General features: G+C 44.6%; 1 long non-coding RNA gene across 1 annotated transcript in view; it reads right to left on the reverse strand.

The window, feature by feature from the left end:
• Nucleotides 1-22,323, reverse strand: part of LOC310657413 — an 83,497-nt gene that overhangs the window by 35,030 nt on the left and 26,144 nt on the right. Inside the window, exon 2 of the long non-coding RNA XR_014501760.1 lies at nucleotides 15,363-15,836. This is a non-coding gene — a long non-coding RNA (uncharacterized lncRNA). The remainder of the gene's footprint in view (nucleotides 1-15,362; nucleotides 15,837-22,323) is intronic.

A 22,323-nucleotide genomic window follows, 5' to 3' on the forward strand; every position in this document is an offset into this window, starting at 1 on the left:
TTTGCTCCACTTTGAAAAGGAGCTTGTGCTATGACTCAGAATTTGCATAGGAACGTGACAATACAGTCAGAGCATTACAAATAAACATGTATTGTGTCTTCTCATGTATGACGCCAAACATAGATGCTGCTGGGTTTGTAAATATATCAAAGCTTGCCTACTACTTTCTAGCTATGGCCATAACAGATTGAATTGGTGGCCATCACTGCTGGCCTTCAAGAATGATTTCCTTTTTGTTTTTCAGAGATCAACAAATGTTTGCTTTTAGGAGCCCTACTGGCCACAAATAAATTAATTTTACACAGCACAACAAGGGCCGCCAGCAATGTTTGCACAGCTGCCAGCAAAGTAAAACATGTAACACAAAAGGGACCAGCATGATTGAGTGTTCTGCTGACAGCTATACTGAGTCTCCCTTTCTTCCTTTCCAAATCCCTCCCAACATTTGCCAATATTTCACGTCTGTGCTGAGTTATGTGACTGTGCTGAGTGAGTGTTATATATGCCAAGTGGCATGGGCGCATGGGTGCTGTGGAGGAGGGGGAATAATGTACTATGTTGGGTCCACTGGAGGCCCTAGATATGAGACAAAAGATAAAAATCCTTAGCTAAGAACGTTGTTATTGTTTTTATATTATTCAGTTGTAAGGATCATAAGGTGGATATTCAAGGCAGGGCAGCTATGACAATGGCTTGCCTCTCCAAAAGAGTATGGGAGAATGTGATGCTAATGACCAATACTAAGATGAAGGTCTACCAGGCTTGTATGTTGTGCACAATGCCTTATGGAAGTGAGTTGTGGGCAACTTACACCCATCTTATGTGCTACGTCAGGAAGATTTTGGGCATCACATGACACAACAGTCTCCAACAAAGATGTGTTCTCCCAAGCCCACATTCCCAGCAAGATTGCCTCCTGTCTCAGTGATGTCTATACTGGCTTGGTCATGTCCAAGAATGGAAGATGGCAGGATTCCCAAGGTCATGCTCCATGGGAGCTAGCTTCAGGTACCAGGCCTGTTGGCAGCCCAAGCTGGTGTTACAAAGATGTTTGGAAACATGACATGAAGGCTGGCAACATCAGCCATGCTATATGGGAATCCCTTGCAGATGACCACAAACTTGACATGAGCCAACAGTGTGACGCGGCAGCTAAAAAAGCCAATGCAATTCTGGGCTGCATCAATAGGAGTATAGCATCTAGATCAAGGGAAGTAATAGTGCCACTGTATTCTGCTCTGGTCAGACCTCACCTGGAGTACTGTGTCCAGTTCTGGGCACCACAGTTCAAGAAGGACACTGACAAACTGGAACGTGTCCAGAGGAGGGCAACCAAAATGGTCAAAGGCCTGGAAACGATGCCTTATGAGGAATGGCTAAGGGAGCTGGGCATGTTTAGCCTGGAGAAGAGGAGGTTAAGGGGTGATATGATAGCCATGTTCAAATATATAAAAGGATGTCACATAGAGGAGGGAGAAAGGTTGTTTTCTGCTGCTCCAGACAAGCGGACACGGAGCAATGGATCCAAACTACAAGAAAGATGATTCAAACTACAAGAAAGAAGGCTGTTTTAGCCAATAGCCAATAGGTGGCGTGATCCCAGGAGCCTTAAAAGCAGCAGTGTGATGCAAGTGGGGCACTTACATTTGCACAGCTGACCTCCAGGAATTGGGTATTCCGTTAAAAGAATCTGGGGGTCCTGGATCTCGTCCGAAGTCCGCTTGAGGGGCTGGGGCCATGCCAGGACCACAAGAACCCCGGGGTGAGCTTAGGTTGGTCCTCATCAACCTTGCTCTCTCGTTTGGTTTACCCCATTGAACGATCACCCTGAGAGGTGGAATCAGTTATAGTGGGGAGTCAATGCCTAAGCCAATACCGCTCACGTGATTGTATTTCAATAAAGTTGTGGCCCAAATTTGCCCCAAAACTTAAACTAAGATAAGTGTCTGTGTGTATTTATTTTGAGGGTGGGTCTTGGGGCCTCAAGACGCAAGAGTTCAGGAGTTTCACAGCTGAATTTTCTAAATTGTTCTTCATAGTACAAGCCCACCCCCCAGGTACTAGTTTTTGAAGGACATGGGAAGCATGATTTAGTTTAAAAAGGGGGTGGGGGTGGGACAGGATTTGTTCATTTAAGCATTGGATCTGCTGAGAAAAGTGGAGAATGAGGGACAGATTACTACGTTGCTACCAGTCTGAGACAAATTTCCCTGCTTCAGCCAGGTAAGTTTGGCATATGGTGACACATAGACACCCTCTTTTGCTGTCATTGCTATTTAATGTCAGAAGCTAGGCCAAAAACTAGGTATTCTCCCTATAGGGAATGGACCCACGACTTCCCACGGGCAGCGAGATTTTCCATCATCAAGTCAAAAGGGGGATTTTGTGACGGCCACATTGGTGGCATTTGAGGTCAGAATCTAAAGATGCCAGTCCAAGTGAGGGAAGAGGCAATAGCTGAAAGAACAGGGAAACGTAACTTTAAATGTAAGTGAAGCATTAGGACTATTAATTTCATTGCTGTGCTAACTTGTTAAGATATACAGTTTATTAAATTTAACGTACAACAGGAGAGGAGACGATATCTCTTTGATTTGCAAAAGGGGTGTATCTATTCCAAGCTTGCCATTTCCTGCCGCAGGAAAACAATGACTTTCAAAGTGATAAAGGGTGTCCCATTTGCATTTGAATTACCATTGACACAACGCATTAAAGTGACAAAAAAAGCAATGGTACACTTTCGAATTTAAAGTGATATGGTGTATTTCAAGGTGCAAGCACTGCGGAGCCAGGAGCACTGTTTTATGGAGCTGTTCCTGAAAGAGGAATAAATACAGCAAACAGTTATTTACCACATGGCTGAGTCTGATTTGTGAATCAAGGCAGTTTACCATTCTGGTAGAAGAGTGAGTTATTCAGTATAGGGCACACTTCGCAAATAATTTTCCCTGCACAGTTAATAGGCACTTTGAAACAACGTGGGTTTGAGCTAAATTTAGAAGTGTGTGTTGGGGGTACCTGGAGAGTTTGGAGGAAAGCTAGAAAGATTTGTTTGACAATTAGGAAAAAAAAATATTGGCTATATGTTAATGTGTAGGGGAGCAAATCCCTACATTGCTACCAGTTCAAGACAATCTGAATGTTTCTGCTTGGGGAAAACTTAAGAGAACCAGAATCAAGAGGTGATCAGGCCCATTGCTGTCACAGAAACAAGCCTGGCACAGGATCCAGCCCAAAGCTACTGCTGGCAGTAGCTTCTATCTGGCATTTGTCAGGCACATTGGAGCGCTCATGGCTAGCAGCATTGTGGATATCTGGACTGCTCTGTATATGCTTAACTTTATGGATCCAAGCTGAAGAAGAAGAAGAGGAGGAGGAGGAGAAGAGGAGGAGGAGGAGTTTGAACTTGATATCTTGCCTTTCAGTCCCCTTAAGAAGTCTCAAAGCAGCTAACAATCTCCTTTCCCTTCCTCCCCCACAACAAACACTCTGTGAGGTGAGTGAGGCTGGGAGACTTCAGAGAAGAGTGACTAGCCCAAGGTCACCCAGCAGCTGCATGTGGAGGAGCAGAGACGCGAACCCGGTTCCCCAGATTACAAGTCCACCGCTCTTAACCACTACACCACACTGGCAAAATACACACACACCCCCCCCCCCACGTGCAAAAAACCCACATTGAAGGCACTTTTGTGGCATTTTATTTGGCTTAGAAGAAACTTTGCTCCGTTCTGCGATCTTCTGTGTCACATCAAGTTAAGTTTCGCTAACCTCATTTCTAAGCAACTGCAGCACTATTCGTAGCTAATTGCCACCAGGCAACCTACTGAGAGGCCATTCGCTCTGGAACCCTGCGCATGAAAATATCATGGTAACCAAATTTACTAACTGGAAGCCTAGCGAATGCTTCCGTTCCAAGAGCCACTGCATGCCCACCTCTTTCAAACAATAAATTCTTTGAAATGGAAGCCATGCAAGGAAGTTCTAAACAATCTGGCACTCCCCACCCCCCTTTGATCCAGCTCTGAAAGTTTCAAGTTACAGAGTACCTCCGGTCTGTCATTTGCCTGCTGGGAAGCAACCTCAAAAGGTAAGGCTGTTCAAAGCCTTGGTTTTCTAGGACACCTCTTAATAGCTCGACCTAGCCTATTACACTTAACGCCTGCGGTGCAAGCCTGCTAAGTGTCAGACATTAGTCTTCTAATTGCCCTTAAGTGCAGTCCCTCTTTTAATGCTTTGACATTAGGGCTTTATTTGTCATCGCCCACCACTACTCGGATGCTTTCATATGGATGGAAATGTTCAGTGGAGAGGAACTAGCAGTACTGGGACTTCTTCTACTCTTCCACTTTATGGCACTCCTGGAAGAGAATATTTGCATTTGCAGAGATGGATCTTTTCCTCCTGTCTTACTGTAGGAATATCCAGCTTTCGCATGCTATTTCTGCACGCCACCAGTTAAAGCTAGTTTGGGAACCGTGCATTTTGGTTGCCCCAGAAATGTCTTCGACATTACCACATTAAGTTATAGATATACAGATTAAGTTATAGATATACAGATATAGAAATGTAGCCTTTTAAATTATTCCACATACAATCACCAAGTAAGGCAAGCAAGTATTATCGATCACATGTCTCAGATGGGGAAAGCCACCGAGTGAGTCATCACGACAGAAGCAACCATCACAGCAACTGTAGTTCAGGCTCATAGCCACTAAACTACACAGGTAGATTTAGAATGTTGTGCATTAGCTGGTAATTCACAGCTCATCTGATACTGGCAGTTCTAGCAAAACAATTTGGCTGCACCAATGCAAGTTGGAACGATTGCTAAAATTCTGCCTTTGAGAATCCCAATAGGATCTGATTCCAGGATGAATGTGTGAATCAGAATGCAGTTATCTTTAGATTTTGTACTCTGTTGTTGTTGTTGTTGTTGTTGTTTTTGCACAACTCTCAACCCCCAAAATATCAAAATGTGTTTTGAGTAAAATATGTTAAGAAATTTACATTAAGAAATGTGTACTTGGAAATGAATTTTCATGCAGAATTCATTTTTTTTTTTAAATGCAGACTAATTTGGAAATGGAACAGGATGAACTTATGAAAGAATTCATGATAAGCTTCCAAATAAAAGGAAATCAGCATAATGAAGGGGGGAGGGGGAGCATAGTGAATAGAATAGAATAGAATAGAATAGAATAGAATAGAATAGAATAGAATAGAATTTCTAGAGTTTGAAGGGGCCACTAGGGTAACCTAGTCACTGAACCCATGATCCTGGGATTAAGAATCTCATGCTCTACCAACTGAGCTATAGCAATATATTTGAAGATCACATTACTCCCATTTCAGCCTCCTACATTGCTGGTAGTTATAGTATCTAAAGGAGAATTTCAATGATTATGCTTTTAGCATGCATGAGTTTGTTTCTTCTGAATAAACAGGATAGTCAGAACTGTCAGTTAGTGAAAGCTGTTCACCAAAAATGTAATAATGGGTTTTGTGTTCGATGAAATACAAAGAGGACGCAGAGCAGTTACCTGAATATCCATACAGAATTCTTCCAGGTAACAAAAAAACAACAACACATTTTTCGTGGATAGTCATCATGCCATGTTAAATTAATTGTGATTTCATTGTAGGGTGGTTACTGAGGTGTCCTGGTTATGGCTCATTATGTATCCCATTAAGGATGCAAAGGTTGGCATTTATTTTGTTGGTCAATGGGTGACATTGGTCATTCAGTAGTCTTCAGTGCTTGGCAGAATATGTGCATCTGTGGTCTCTCATTCTTCTTGTTGTTTTTAAATGAAAGCCTAATAAATTCTTAGAGACTAAAATGTATTTTGCTGCACAAACAGATCCCATCACACTATAAAGATAGAGCAATCTAACAATTAGGATTTCAGAGTTAATGAACATGTTCAAAGGGCATTCCTTAAAATGTTTTTTTTTAAAAAAAATAATAATAATCACAGGCTATAACATTAAAATAAGAACTACTCAAAGGTATAAAATTTCTACCAGTTAGATCTTGAAAACTTTTATTATTGTTATTATTCTCTTCTCAATTGAAAACAGACATTTTGTTCTTTTCTTACCTGTACATATCCATTCTTCATGAGAAGCAGGCAGCAGAAAATGAGAGGAGATGGGATCAAAGTTGATGACTTCCTCCCAGCTTCACAATGCCATTACATAGAAATGACAGAAAACTGAATGAAAACATGAACTTCTGAAAACAGCATTAAGGAACTATCAACACAAAAAAGAACAGTTTGAAAGAAGACTGGAAGGAGTTAGATAGTTGTCAACACATCCCTGTGAGATTTTCCCACATGCCATGGCTGGGAGAAATATAGACAAACATTTTACCACAAATTTGCTGATAACTTAGAAGGGCACTTTGGGCGAGATGAAACTCTTGTGGAAGCTGCCAGCTTATCATTCCTGTTCTCAAAAATCAAGGCCTGGGGGAAATTGTCCGTTGGATGAAACCCATGTGGTAGTAGTGAGTAGTAGTGTGGGGATTTGCAGTCAAAATAACTGCATGTTTTGCTAAATAAGCATATGAAAAAATGAAGACTCTCAGGTTTCCTGTTTACTAGAGAGGGCACTGTGTTATGTCACTTCCCTTGAGTTCTCTGGTGCGGAAAAGACAAAAGGGTTTAATTCTTTCTACTTGCCCATTCTTCAAAACTCAGCCTTTCTTTCCACCATGCTTCTGAGGCAAAATGGACATCTATCTGGTCTCTGCTGCAAGCGGAGATTTCATTTTGAACTCAAATATGTACAGTGGTTACGTACTTAATTCGTTCCGGAGGTCTGTTTTTACCTGAAACTGTTCTTAACCTGAAGCACCGCTTTAGCTAATGGGGCCTCCCACTGCTGCTGCGCCGCTACCGCATGATTTCTGTTCTCATCCTGAAGCAAAGTTCTTAACCTGAGGTGCTATTTCTGGGTTAGCGGAGTCTGTAACCTGAAGCGTATGTAACCTGAAGCGTATGTAACCCAAGGTACCACAGTATTTCGTAAAATCTAGAAGTAGAATTTCCCACCTCATTTTTGTTACTGTTACAGCAGGAATCAAGTGCAACATTTTACATATGTAAACACTATCTTCATGCTTAAACTGTGATTCTTTTAATTAAGTGGGGAAAAGGGGAAATCCTGTCTGTTACTGGATAAATTGCAATAAAGTTACAAAGCCTAGTTCCAAAGTTTCCACTTTACTGCTGCAAAGAATGGTCTTATAAACCCTGCTAATTGTTTTAAGTTTAAACTTTCTGCTCACACACGTGAGTAATATGGAGGATAAATGGTAAAATATATCCTATCTTGCCTATAAAATCAATCCAAGAAACTGTACTGTAGGACGCGGGTGGCCCTGTGATCTAAACCACCGAGCCTCTTGGGCTTGCCAATTTGAAGGTCAGCAGTTCTAATCCCTGTGACAGGGTGAGCTCCCGTTGCTCTATCCCAACTCCTGCCAACCTAGCAATTTGAAAGCATGCCAGTGCAAGTAGATCAATAGGTACCACTGCAGCAGGAAGGTAAACGGTGTTTCTGTGCACTCTGGTTTCCGTCACGAAGTCCCGTTGTGCCAGAAGCGGTTTAGTCTGTTGGGATACTGCCAGGGAGACAAAGGCCAGATGCGAGATGAGCGCTGCAATCCCAGAATCGTTTGCGACTGGACTTAACTGTCAGGGATCCTTTACCTTTACCTTTTTATGTGTATTAGGTCTAGGGCAAAGTCTCTAATTCATTTCATTGTATATGGGTGGATGTTAGTTACAGCAGCTCAGGATAGACTTGAGGGATAGATCCCCTGTGCTCCACCCCATTTTGAAATTAAAAGATTTGTATAATCTCATGAGTAAATTAAAAAAATCTGGTTCCCAACCTTTTGGAATTTGCTACCAAAGTGTATCTCCATCCTGACCACTTTAAAGGGAATGAACCTATAGATTAATATATGTGAACAATGAACATGAGAAGCTACCATTGTCAGACCATTCTGGTTCCAACTAGCAGAAAGTCTCCTTGGTCTTCAGTAGAAGCCTTTCCCAAGCTTGCTAGCTGAGATCCTTTAAACAGGTCTGCTAAACCCAGAACCTTCTGTATGCAAAGTTCCAAAGGCCAGCATCACAAATTGTTCTATGGGATGAAGGAATGAATTTGAAATGGTGACCATAATGTGTGATTGTATGGAAACCAAGAGAAGCCTAATTTGAGTCCAGGGAGCCAAAGAGATCATGGGCTATATAGATCTTTCAAATAAGCCCAGTAACCTTCAAGATCTTTCTGGAATTGTTTTGATAGGCTTGTTCAAACAGTTGTTGTCAGCCAAATACCTCTGTATGACTCATAGTGAACCAAGATATTTTTAAGTCAACTGTGTACTGCCCCCTGATTACGGAGGTTCTACTTTGGGATGACACTTACTTTTCCAGAACTTCTTTACCAAATGAATACGAAGATAAGATGAAGAAAAACAATCTACTAACCAATTTTTTTCTCCTTTCATTTCTGTGGCATTTCCAGTGTTGGGTATTACTGGCCTGATGAATGGTCTGGCTACATTTCATCAGGCATCTAATGATCTATCTTGTTTGGTGTTGAGACATGAGCACCTCCTCACATACTAAGTTGACAGTAGCATTATTGTTTTTTTTTCCCCTGTAAAAGCACACCATGTGAAATAAAGAGTTTTTGTGTTTTTAAAGAGCTTGCTTGAAGGGGCAGACTTCAGTGCTTTTGAATATAGTCTTGAGCCGTGCTCTGTTCACACTGCAATAGAGAGGAGCTCCATTTCCCCAAAGACTGGGTTTGTCAGGGACTGGGCAGATGAAGAGGAGTGGTGGAGACCAGACCACCTCCCCAGGAGACTCCCAGAGAGGAGGAAGGGGCAAATAGTATAGATCTGCAGGACTGGTTTGAAACAGGGCACACCCCAGAGGGACGTGGGTGGCGCTGTGGGTAAGACCACAGAGCCTAGGACTTGCCGATCAGAAGGTTGGCGGTTCAAATCCCCGCAACGGGGTGAGCTCCCGTTGCTCAGTTCCTGCTCCTGCCAACCTAGCAGTTCGAAAGCACGTCAAAGTGCAAGTAGATAAATAGGTACCACTCTGGCGGGAAGGTAAACGGCATTTCCGTGCGCTGCTCTGGTTAGCCAGAGGCAGCCTAGTCATACTGGCCACATGACCCGGAAGCTGTACGCCGGCTCCCTTGGCCAATAAAGTGAGATGAGCGCCGCAACCCCAGAGTCAGTCACGACTGGATCTAATGGTCAGGGGTCCCTTTACCTTTACACGCCAGAGGAAAAAGAAGATGAAAGAACTTGAGATATAATGGGAGATGAGGAGCTAGGTAGTACTGAGCAGGCAGGGTCCAAGCAGCAGCTGACTGATGCTGTCACTGGAGACAGTCTCCCAGAACCGTCTCCCCTCCCCCAAAACCAGGCGTTCACTGAGAATAGCAGGGCAAAGGGCTCAAAGGCAGGGGACCCTTAATAGCAACCATAGAAGAGGGGAAGAGTCAGATGAATAGGGAAGTACGGAGAAGGGGGAGTGTAGAGCTTCACTTGGAGCAATGTTAGATACTGAAAGGTCCTTGGTTTCCTTGCCTTGGCATCTGGAATAATAATAAAAAGGACTAAAAAAACCTGTGTTTTCTTTGTCTCTCTGCTTTCCTGGGCAATCAGCCAGGAGCCGTCGATAGCACCGTGACAGGGTCGGTCAAGGATTCAATGAATGTAGTGGCATGGCTTAGGGTAAAGGTCCAGTCATGGCCGACTCTGGGGTTGTGACGCTCATCTCGCTTTATTGGCCAAGGGAGCCGGCATACAGCTTCCGGGTCATGTGGCCAGCATGACTAAGCCGCTTCTGGGGAACCAGAGCAGTGCATGGAAATGCCGTTTACCTTCCCGCTGGAGCGGTACCTATTTATCTACTTGCACTTGTACCTATTTATCTACTTGCACTTGAACTGCTAGGTTGGCAGGAGCTGGGACTGAACAACGGGAGCTCACTCCATCACGGGGATTCGAACCGCCGACCTTCTGATCAGCAAGCTCTGTGGTTTAACTCACAGCGCCACCCGCATCCCCCATAGCTTAGGGTACTGGTCTTCAATGGGTGAATCAGGATCGACAGTTTAGCATTCATGAGCAGTAGTTGGACCACTCCAAACAAAAACACCCCTGTCCACAGAAACTGAACCCTGATCTTCCATGAGTGTCATTTTCTGCCATTAATTTCCTCATACAAGAACACTATTTGTGTAAGTACATATATGCAAGAGAAAGGCAGTAAAGGCAAAACATAATTAGCTCTTAGATTCCCATGTGTCAGCCACTTTGCTGCTGCCATTAACATTCCCACGATGGACTAGTGGAAATACTTAGATGTCACCTGAATAATCATAATGCATCTAAGCCATTGCAAGCAGAGCACAAAATTGGGGATTTGAGATCTGTGCCTTCTGCAAGAGTTAAGCTCTCCCCTTCAAAATCATATGCCAGCAAGACAACAAAGTTTCTCACCTGTTCCTTTGGTCCATGGCCCAAGCAAAGTGTAGGGTTGATTCTTGAGATAGTTAAGGAGCAAAGAATTGGTCCTGTTGGAGCTGTGAGCTAACTGATTATTGAAAACCAGGGTTTTATGTAAAGTTCTATGTAGAAGGGAGGGGACTTTCTCTGGAAGTGGGTAACATAACACTAAATCCTTTAAACTGTGTTTGTTCCTTCTAGTGTACTATTGTGTTTTGTGAGATGGGTTTGAATTGAAGAGGACATAACCTTAATTTGGGAAGACCACATATTTATCTCTGTAATTCCTGAACCATAAATGTACCTTAAAAGAGAACCTTATTTTCTGTAGGTGATAGGACAGATGGTTTTTAAGGGGTACCTATTGTTACACTACTACAACTGTAACATCTTTTGTGGTATATCACACATGCCAGAAATGACCAGGCAATTGATTTGAATGATTTTTGACATTCTCAGAGCCGCTGATTCACCCATGTTTATCTGGAACAAAATGCTGACTTGCATTCTAACACAAAGCCTCTGTATCTGTCCCTTATTTAGTGGTCTAATGCTTTTTTCTTAATGCAAACAGAGAGATGTCTGGCTAGTATATCTCTTGCATGTAATCCTGTTATTGTAATGATAATCCATATTGACTGTTTGATTGCCACTGAAAATTATCTGTGTAGGACTGTTTCTTTATGCTCCACTAATGGGATTTTGCAGATTACACTGAGTGCTACACGCACACACTCACACCAGAAATTCATGGAGGAAAACAGACAGAACTGCTCTACTTATATTTCTGTTCTCTAAAGTAGTGGGTGCATCCCAGGTGATCCCAGGGCACCTTTGAAGCCCATATATGCCCACCTGCTCCTGATGATAGCAGACCACCTTCTTTGAAAAACCTACCACTTGGCTACCACCACTTACATCCCCTTGCATTGTACAGCTTCGGGGGAGTGTGTGGGGTGTTTCAGATCAAGCAAGGTAACAGGGAAGCTAAGCAAGTCTGGTTGTGCTCCCCAGAAGTTGCCTCAGAACCCTCTCCAGAACATATGGGATCCTTTGCTGATGGGGTGACATGAAATAGAATGACTGAAAACCACTGCTTTAAGCATACATACAGGGTAATTGGAGCCATAAGAATGGCAAGATATTTTGCTTGTTCTTTTGCTGCCCTTGAAAATCCTTGGATGTTTTGCCGTGGCAAAAATACAAAGCACTGCTTTACAATATCACTTTAGACCAAATTCAGTGGCAACTCTAGGTTTCATGTTGGACAAGGAAAGAATGTGCAAATGCAATGGTCTCTGACTGTAAGTTATGGGGTCCTATCATTGTACTGTCTGACTCTCCAGTTATAAAGCTTTGCGTCAGAATATTTGTTCTGACACTGCATCACTTCAGCAGGAGCAAAATGTCCTAAGGGTTTTAATTATTTTTGACTAGGAATGCAAGAAGCTTAAGCAAGATCTTACGTACCGTATTTTCTGCTCTATAAGACGCACCAGACCACAAGACGCACCTAGTTTTTGGAGAAGGAAAACAAGAAAAAAAATATTCTGAATCTCAGAAGCCAGAACAGCAAGAGGGATCTCTGTGCAGTGAAAGCAGCAATCCCTCTTGCTGTTCTGGCTTCTGGGATAGCTGTGCAGCCTGCATTCGCTCCATAAGACGCACATACATTTCCCCTTACTTTTTAGGAGGGAAAAAGTGAGTCTTATAGAGCAAAAAATACAGTATATTTTACTGCTTGTATGAAATATTTCTGACAAATTCTACTAGTTCTTTTTTGGTGTTGCTGTTTTTTTTAAAAAATTGAACTCTGTTGGAAAATTCCTTAGATGTTTAGCACCAGTAGGAATTCATCTCAAATTCCACTTCAGCTAAAATTAGATAGCAAATTAGGGTCGTACATAAGAAGAGACTTGATAGATCAGAACACTAGTTCACCAGCCTTCCAGAAACCCCACAAGTGGGGCTTTAAAGAAATAATAGTCCTACCCTGCTGTTTTCTACCAGGGCAGCAATCAAAATGTATGGTTCTTGTGACAATGGAGGGATGAAGACAGAGAAATTGGGGGGGGGGGAATGCTATTCTTTAAGAAACTCTTTGATCACCCCTCAAAATTTAAATTCCTGAGTGAGAGCTTCCCAAAGTATCATTAGACATGTTTGGCATTCTCTCTACACTTGCAAACTTAAAAGCATGGGTTCCTGAATGCCAGCTTTTTATGGCTTGGACTACTGCAATGCACCCTATGTGGGCCTACCTTTGAAGGTGACCCGGAAACTGCAATTAATCCAGAATGCAGCAGCTAGACTGGTGACTGGGAGTGGCCGCCGGGACCACATGAGAGATCTGCATTGGCTCCCAGTACGTTTCCAAGCACAATTCAAAGTGTTGGTGCTGACCTTTAAAGCCCTAAATGGCCTCGGCCCAGGATACCTGAAGGAGCATCTCCACACCCCCATCGTTCAGCCCGGACACTAAGGTCCAGCGCCGAGGGCCTTCTGGCAGTTCCCTCATTGCGAGAAGTGAGGTTACAGGGAACCAGATAGAGGGCCTTCTCGGTAGTGGCGTCCGCCCTGTGGAACGCCCTCCCTTCAGATGTGAAGGAAATAAGCAGCTATCTTCTTTTTAAAAGACATCTGAAGGCAGCCCTGTTTAGGGAAGTTTTTAATATTTAATGCTGTATTGTTTTTAACACTTGATTGGAAGCTGCCCTGAGTGGCTGGGGAAACTCAGCCAGATGGGCGGGGTATAAATAAATTATTATTATTGTTGTTATTATTATTATTATTATTATTATTATTATTATTATTATTATTATCATGGATGGTTTTACCTTACCCTATGATGTCTTTTTCATTACAATTTACTACTTCATTTTGCCATGGGGGGAAAAATCCACATAAGTCAAGGCAACAATCCATTGATGGCTTCCCATTTTAATCTACCATACAGTAACTCACCAGAAGCCAATATACGTATGTACTAATAAAAGAAAACTCAATTGTCATGTGTTAGAGAAGGAGAAAGCTTCCTCGCAAATGAACTTGCATGATTTACTAACATCAAATGTAATTCATTTTCATGAAATATATGTTTGTTATTGCAATCAGTGTATTTTCCAGCCCATAACTTAAAACATGTGTGTCAATATAAAGTGACCAGACCAACATAATTTAAATGCAAAACAGCTTCACTCACAAGAAACCAGTATGATTTATTCTTGCCGATAAACACCATTGCCATCCGTCTGATTCACTATCAATCAGGCCAAGATACTATATACAACAATCAATACGAAACAGCACTTTGTTTATCCTGTCACATGGAAACCAATCTTTGACTCTCATCTTTATGAGATAGATCCAGGCTATATTACTCACACTTAGTTTATATTGAAATCAGTGGGGGTTTAAAGGTTAAACATGACTAACTTCTGATTTCAATAAGACCAAAGTGTGATTAACTTAGTATAGACCCAATCCATAGTAATAGTTTTGGTCATTGGATAGGTTCTAGATGTTTTTGAGACTTGACCTCTGTATGTTCATGCATAGGCAATGATAAAGTGCTCTATAGTAAATAATATTATTAATAATAATATTAGGTAAGGTAAAAGTAAAGGACCCTGGATGGTTAAGCCCAGTCAATGGCAACTATGGGGTTGTGGCACTCATCTTGCTTTCAGGCCTAGGGAGCCAACGTTTGTCCACAGACAGCTTTCCGGATCAAGTGGCAGCATGACTAAACCGCTTCTGGCACAACAGGACACCATGATGGAAACCAGAGCACACAGAAATGCCATTTACCTTCCTGCCACAGCGGTACCTGTTTATCTACAGGTAGCAAATCGTCACAACTTGTAAGGTTGCGGTTAGGCATTGGTTAATTTTTGGTTGGTGGAGGGGATGTGGTTGGCAGTGCCTGCCCCTCCAATGCTGCTGATGCAAGGGAATTCCGTTAAAGGAATCCAGGAGCTTGCCATGCTTTCATCTGAATCCCTGGTCTGGGGCTTGGGCCATGCAGGCCCCTGGGAGCATGTGGGGAGAGGTGAGGGTCTGGTGTCTGGCTCCCATGCTCTCCATGCTCTCTCGCCGTTTACCTTCCCACCGGAGCGGTACCTATTTATCTACTTGCACTTTGACGTGCTTTTGAACTGCTAGGTTGGCAGGAGCAGGGACCAAGCAACGGGAGCTCACCCCGTCGCAGGGATTCGAACCACCAACCTTCTGATCGGCAAGTCCTAGGCTCTGTGGTTTAACCCACAGTGCCACCCGTGTCCCTTTTGTAAAAAAAGACCATAAAAACGCCAACGGGTGTGAAGTGGTGATTACAGTGATGAGAGAAACGTATCTCCCTGACATTGACTCTCCCAGCATTCTCCCATATTGGTAACTCCATTCATGAGGCTAATTCTGGGACATCCAGTTTATAAGGGGTACGTGAAGGATAGAACAGTGGGTGCTGAGCTGAAATAGCTTCAACCTTTTCTGTAGGTTGGGTTTTATCAGTGACCGATATCCACTGTTCTGTTTTTGAGATTTGCATGGATGTTAGTGGCTACTCCTCCCCCCCCCACACACACACTTCTTGCTCTGGGAGTTCAGATTCTGGACAGTGGCAGGTCTAAATATTTACTAGTGATGTGTATGAGTATGTATGCATATGAAAAAGATTGAAAATCTTCTGACTTCCCCTGAAATGCTTGTCTAGAGGAAAATCGAATTCTCTTTGATTTTCCATTTAGACATAATTCAGAGGTAACCTATGGATGATCACCTCCCCAATACATGCATGACTGTGATTGCAAACATCTGAAAATTATATATATGGTGTAATAGGAATTTTATACTCTTAAGTATATGGTAATGTTCATAAGTGTACCAACCAAGCACATACATAGATCAGCACAGGAAGGCCAACCTGGAACCATTTTGATTCCTAAACTGAGCAAATGTTTCCTCTGCAAGGTCAAACTGGAAAAGCCTCCCCATTGTCTTTTCCTTCACAAATGCTGTCTTAAGGGTATGTCTCGTGTTTGAATAGGGTGTGAGCCTGTGACCTGGCCCAGGAACTAAGTACTTATCATTACAAAAGACTGGCCAGGCTACCCAGGCAATGCAATCAAGTAACCTGCAAGACAGGAGATAAACAAAAACAGGAGAAAAACAATATTAAAATTTCTATTTTGGACCGCCTTTTCTGTGATGTAGGTGTGATGTATCTGAGGGGTGGTCTTAGGTTACCCCCCTTCTGTGATGTATATATGATGTTTCTGGGGGTGGTCTTGATCTACAGGGTGGCAATTTCAAAAGTCTTTATAAGGCGTTGCACACCATTTTCTGGGTCCTTCCTCTTTCCTGCAAGTGGGGGGAGCACCCTGTTGCAACAGATCAATAAAGGCCAAGCCTACAGGCTGCTGTTTTGCTCCAAGTTATCCTGGCTGGTGTCTTTGTTTTTGACCTAGGGAGCCCTCTGATTTTTCCATTAACAATGGGTTCCCATGATATTTTCTCTTTGTTTTGCATAAAGAGAGACCCCCATATTAACTTCCTTTGAGAAGTGATGGCAACTGTAAAAAACAACAACCCAAATTTAGTAAGAAAAGGATGAGCTGGAAAAAATGAGCAAAAAGATTTTGTGTATGTGCAGATTTTTGTGGGGAACTGCTTATCAAATGCATTTGATTAGAAAACCTCTGGGTACTTTCTTGACTTTTTTATCCAACACATTTTCTCTCTCTTCTCTCTCTGCTTCACTCATAAGTAAATTAGTTGCCTCTAATGAAAGGCCACTGGCAGTATAAGGCCATACTCTGACATGCTCATTTTCATAGGATCATGACATATTTTCCCCTCACTAGCATTTCATCGAGGCCCTAGGACTGCATCCTTGTAGGCTGAGCTTTTCATTAAAATGAAAAACAGGGGAGAAAAAACAGGAGACTAATCCAATTGTCTTTGCTAAAATGCAGAGACAGGAGCATAATCTAATTGCACTGTGTTGTACCTGAAAGTGCAGCCTTGAGATTTAATTTCTTCAGCAGACTGTGAGAGAGAAAGAAGAAACATGCAATCTGCTCTTGTGCACCATCTGAGGCACAGACATGTTCGGAGGGTACCAGCTATTCAAGAGAACGACTTCAGTTGCTAATGGTTTAGCTCTCTCAAGACAAAACCATGAGCAGCAGCCAAGGTTTGCTCTGTGTTCTAAAGCTCATGGTTTGTCTGAGAGAGCTATGCCATGATCCCTGATTCGGGCAACGTATTAAGTCAAACCACAGCTTAGCTCGGAACTGCACCAAAACCAATGGGAAGCTGCAAAACTACACCATTCTTTTCTCCAGGAGCTCACACTTCTGCTCCTTTGAGCTAAACTTGCTTAATATAAGTGCCATTTTGGACCAGAATCCCTTAGAGGTCAGATCATTCTTCTTTCCTTTTGTAACAGCCCTCATAGATACTAATTCTAGAAGGCTACTGGGGTGGGGGGCGGATTTCGCTAAAATAGGAGGCGGGAATCAAGGGGTGGTTGGGGGATTTATCCCATGGTTTGGGCACTAGACAAAGGCCCAGTTTATCCAGCAGACATAGTTAGACTCCCTGAAACCAGCAGGCACTAAAGGTCCGGTCAGTGGTATTCCTACCCCTGATGTGGAGATTGCCTTGCCTTTATAAATTTCTGCCCTCATTTTCGCACCAACGATATTCATATTCAGCTGGGGCATCAGAGTTGAGAGAAAGCCATAGAACTCCAGTGGCAAGCATTTCACACCAGAGCTATACATAAAATGCTCTTTTTCATCTATTCATTGAGGGGGAGGGGCATAATCCATCTGAAAGATCACAAGTGGGTTACTGTTTACCTTAGGTAAAGGTAAAGGGACCCCTGACCATTAGGTCCAGTCGTGGCCGACTCTGGGGTTGCGGTGCTCATCTCGCTTTATTGGCCGAGGGAGCCGGCGTACAACTTCCGGGTCATGTGACCAGCATGACTAAGCCACTTCTGGCAAACCAGAGCAGTGCATAGAAACACCGTTTACCTTCCCGCCAGAGTGGTACCTATTTATCTACTTGCAGTTTGATGTGCTTTCGAACTGTTAGGTTGGCAGGAGCAGGGACCGAGCAACGGGTGCTCACCCCGTCACGGGGATTCAAACTGCTGACCTTCTGATTGGAAAGTCCTAGGCTCTGTGGTTTAACCCACAGTGCCACCCATGTCCCTACTGTTTATCTTACAAGGTAGCTAATGGTTTTCCTACCTTCCTAATAATGCCACATCAGGACTCATTGCACTGCTCTCAAGGCATTATGGGAAATATGGGTGGTGGGAAGCAGTGTGAGGCTCTCTCCACAGCTTCACAATTGCATTACCTGACAAGATCCTGTAAGGTAAGCCACAACCTCTAACCTCCCCCCCCCCCAAATTGGGTAAATTTCTTTCTCCCTTCCCCCAAAACACCTGCAAAAAATCATCCCCCATTTTTGCAGAGGAGAAATGTTTTCAGGAAATAAATGGAGGGGGAGGATAGCAGCCCAGCCTTACTTCACATCAAATAATTGAATCTTCCAGCAATATAAAATATACACCAGAAATCACATTTTTGGAATCCAACTTTTTTCTTTGTTTGCTCAGTTTGTGTCTCTAGGTTGGAGCAAATTCCATTGATTTCAGAAACAGGCATCTAATGTGTTAAAGAGAAATGTACTGGCCTTTCGCAGAAAGGAACAGAAAATAGCCAGGACATAAAATGAACGATGGTCTCCTATCTCTATAACGTGTGTAGATTATATTGTGCTAACTGAAGCAAAATAATATTGAGTATTAGAGCCAAGCATCTGAACAGCATTAACTTCACAGAAACTCAAATGAGAGTATATAGCATTTGAGGGAAAATGGTGCCGTGCAACAATTCTGAATAAAATGCAATTTGTTTGCTGAAAATGACTCTTGTCTCGGCCTTTCCTTTATAATCTTTCCTGACGGCAGATATTCTTATCTGCAGTTTAATCTGCCAGGCTTCCCTAACATAATATACATCTTGCGATTCCCAGTTTTGCCACAAAAATAAACTTCCTTTATTCCCTCCAAATGACATGAGGGCGAGCAGACCAGACTCAGTTCTTCGTATTCCTCTAGAGATTTATCATGCCAGGGAACACAATTTTGTACTGTAACTGGCTGCAAGAATGTGAAATGGGCAGCAAGACTGAAGGATTTGCCATCACATTCCCAGGCATCCCAAATGTAATCCAAGGGAAAGGTGCAGCTATTGACAAGCAACCAAGAGACAGGTCCCTTCAAAATCCCAATAAGGGTGTCTCACTCTATGTCTTATTCTTATGTAGTGGCAGTGTTTGTCATGGGGTGGCGCGGTTTCTGAATCAGGGTCCACGGTGTGTGTGTGTGTCGAAAATGCAACTTAGGACTTGGGGTCAAGAACTGGGTTCTGTAGTGCAGCAAATTGTGTCTTCCCTCAAAGAGGGCACGTGTTGTGATGCGACCTTGGCAGCCAAACCCTGTGTTGTGGGTGGGTACGATTGGATAGCCACAACACCCTATTGGTAGGTCCCTTGATGCTGGGTTTAATCAGGCCAATGGGATGCTAGCCAAATGGATCGAGGGACCTATATATTCCCATGCAGGTGACCCTGAGCTTCCTCTTTGGGCCAGTGCATAGGAACACCCGCCCACTTCTCCCTATATTTAGGGCTTGCGCTTGACCTTGCTATGCCATCGTGTGTCGTCTGTCATTGGGACGTGGCATGGCAGGGATTTTCCCCACTTGGCTGATTGGCTGGTGCCATTTGGGTCTCACCTGCCACGTAGCAAATCGTCACAACTTGTAAGGTTGCAGATAGGCTCTGGTTCAGGTGATAGGTGTGGGAGAGCGGTCTCGCCATCCCTATGTGAAGGATATTCCGTTAAAGGAATCCAGGGACTCAACGGTTTGGTCAACCCCTGCTCTAACTGGTACCTGGGAATCTCACACTCCCTCTCTTTAGGCTGTGCTTCACAAGTGTTCCTGGCTGGAGATAATTAAGATAATGCTTCTTTGTGGTTCGAGGACCCGACCCCCGCCCCGTGGAAATGAACACACAAGGACACGTGATATATGGTTTATGGGCATGAAAAGGCCACAACTTTATTGGTTACAGCAGTGAAAAAGGTATTGGCTTAGGCATTGGATGTCCACCACAGGGGTTGAATCACCAGGGGGGCGGAGCCTGTTGATGATAATACAACTATAGGCTCTCCCCTGACGTCACCAGGGGTCGTGCCATGGCCTCCCGCCAAGCAGGCATCGGACGGAATACACGACCCCCAGATTCCTTTAACGGAATACCCAAAATTGAAGGCTTAGGCCGATGGCCACACCTAGCCTTCCCACACACCATAACGCAATAATCCAATGCCTAACCTACCCACCAATACCACAAAAGTTGTGACGATTGCTACGAGGTAGGCGAAAAAACCTCATGGCCTACTGCCATGCGGAAAAACTCCTACCAGGCCCCCTGACTAACCAGGGCGACCAACCTAAGGTCCATAGCAAGGCCAATACCCTAAGCTAAAGGGAGTGGAGGGTGGGTGACTCTCGGCGAGACGGAGTGAAAAGAGGCTGAGGAGAGGGCTGGCGCTGCAATTTGAACTTGGCTGACCACACCCCCCAGCGGCACCCGATTGGGTGCCGGTTGGTGGGAGGAGCGCCAGCCAGGGAACAGAAAGGCAGGGGGCTGAGCCCCCTGCTGTGGGCGGTGCTCAGGCTCCCGTCCACAACCACTCCCCTCTCTTTCAGGGAGGAGAGTCTTTGTGGTTCGAGGACCCGACCCCCGCCCCGTGGAAATGAACACACAAGGACACGTGATATATGGTTTATGGGCATGAAAAGGCCACAACTTTATTGGTTACAGCAGTGAAAAAGGTATTGGCTTAGGCATTGGATGTCCACCACAGGGGTTGAATCACCAGGGGGGCGGAGCCTGTTGATGATAATACAACTATAGGCTCTCCCCTGACGTCACCAGGGGTCGTGCCATGGCCTCCCACCAAGCAGGCATCGGACGGAATACACGACCCCCAGATTCCTTTAACGGAATACCCAAAATTGAAGGCTTAGGCCGATGGCCACACCTAGCCTTCCCACACACCATAACGCAATAATCCAATGCCTAACCGCCACCCGAGCCAAAGGCTCGCCGCCAATACCCTCACAGCTGCAACCAATCCCTGACGCTACTGATGATGCTGTCAAGCCACAGGTCATTCCCCAGGTCTGAGAGATGAACCCCGTCATCTCCATACAAGTCCATGTTGCCAATCCGAATACGATCATGCACAATAACTTGGCCATTCCGACAGCGCACCCAACGGGACACGGCCCGGTTCAAAGTCTTTCTGATTTTCTCCACGGCCATACAACACTTCGCCCCTCGCCACACAATTCTCTTCAGGAGGGAGGACCAAAAAACGGTAGTCCCGGGACACAAGACAGCAATCTCGCCCAAATCAGTTCTTATACTCCATGACAAGTCCGCCGTACTCCTGGTAACGAGGTCATTCTCGCCTAGCTGGACAATAAGGATGTCGGGGGGGCCGAACAAGGCCACTTTCTCCCGCAACATAGGCATAAGCTCCTGCCAACGCATGCCCCATTTCATGAACCAGAAACAGCGGACTCCCGGATGTAGGCCAAGATTAACAGTGAGGCCGGAACTACACGCCCTTGCACGGGCCCAATGGACGATACTGTGGCCGCAAATCCACACGATCTTTTTGGCAGCAGCTGAGGATGAAAAGAAGAAAGCGACAGGTAAGTGGGGGGGTTAATGTAATGTAATCTAGCGGATATAGGCTTTATATGCATCAGATTTCCACCGGCCCATCTCCTTAATCCTATCCACCGGCAAGCCCAAATGAGCGGCTGTTGTTGCAGCGCCGATCCGAAAGGAGTGCGCTGCGTAGTCTTGGGCAGGTAACCCACAGGAATCAATGGCTCTGCGGAGCACCCTCGTGAATTGATGCCTTAGAAGCGGGGAACCGTCTAGGTGGACCAGAAGAGGACCTGGGCCGGGAGGCCGGAGGTAGAGAAATCGTCTGGTGTCCTTTACCGGACATGGACCCGACTCCGCAGAAGCTACCAGCTTCACAAACACCCCCCTGCCGGCCTGATCTGTTTTTGACTGGCGTATCCTGAGTGTCATGGACACCTCTGATAGCTGCACATCGTCCAATAAGAGGCCGTGCGTTGAGCCGTTTGCGCCAGCCTCGGCTACAACCTCGCCCACCCGTAGGGCGCCGAAAAACGCAATCGAATAGGCGGCGGAAAACATGCGGGCCTCATACTTGGACCAGCAGATGGATTTTAACTTTGTGCGGATTTTGGACAATAGCGCATAAGAGATCGGCTTACGGCCCCCAGCCCGTGAAGGTTGAAGCCTGCTCCAGCCCTCGATAGCCCTGCGGACTAAGAAGTCATTGCACGGGTCAGAGGAGAATGTAGCTTTGGAGAAGAAACTAATGGCAGCTACATGAATCTTTAAGGTTTTGGGAGCTCGGCCCAGGTCGTCTAGGTGAGAAAGATATCTTAAGACGTCGGAGGAGGACGGTGGCACGCTAGGAGCAAGCCCCGATGACCCGGACCTGAAACCCAGGAAATCGCACCAGGCCTTCTTATAAGACCTGAGGGTGGATGGTGCGACGGACGCTAATACTCCCTGTATCACTTTGCATCTCCAACGTTCCACAGGTGCTCCGGAAAGGGTTCGGGCAA

The sequence above is a fragment of the Podarcis tiliguerta genome, assembly GCF_965153285.1.
Source record: "Podarcis tiliguerta genome assembly, chromosome: 9".
Classification (NCBI taxonomy): domain Eukaryota; kingdom Metazoa; phylum Chordata; class Lepidosauria; order Squamata; family Lacertidae; genus Podarcis; species Podarcis tiliguerta.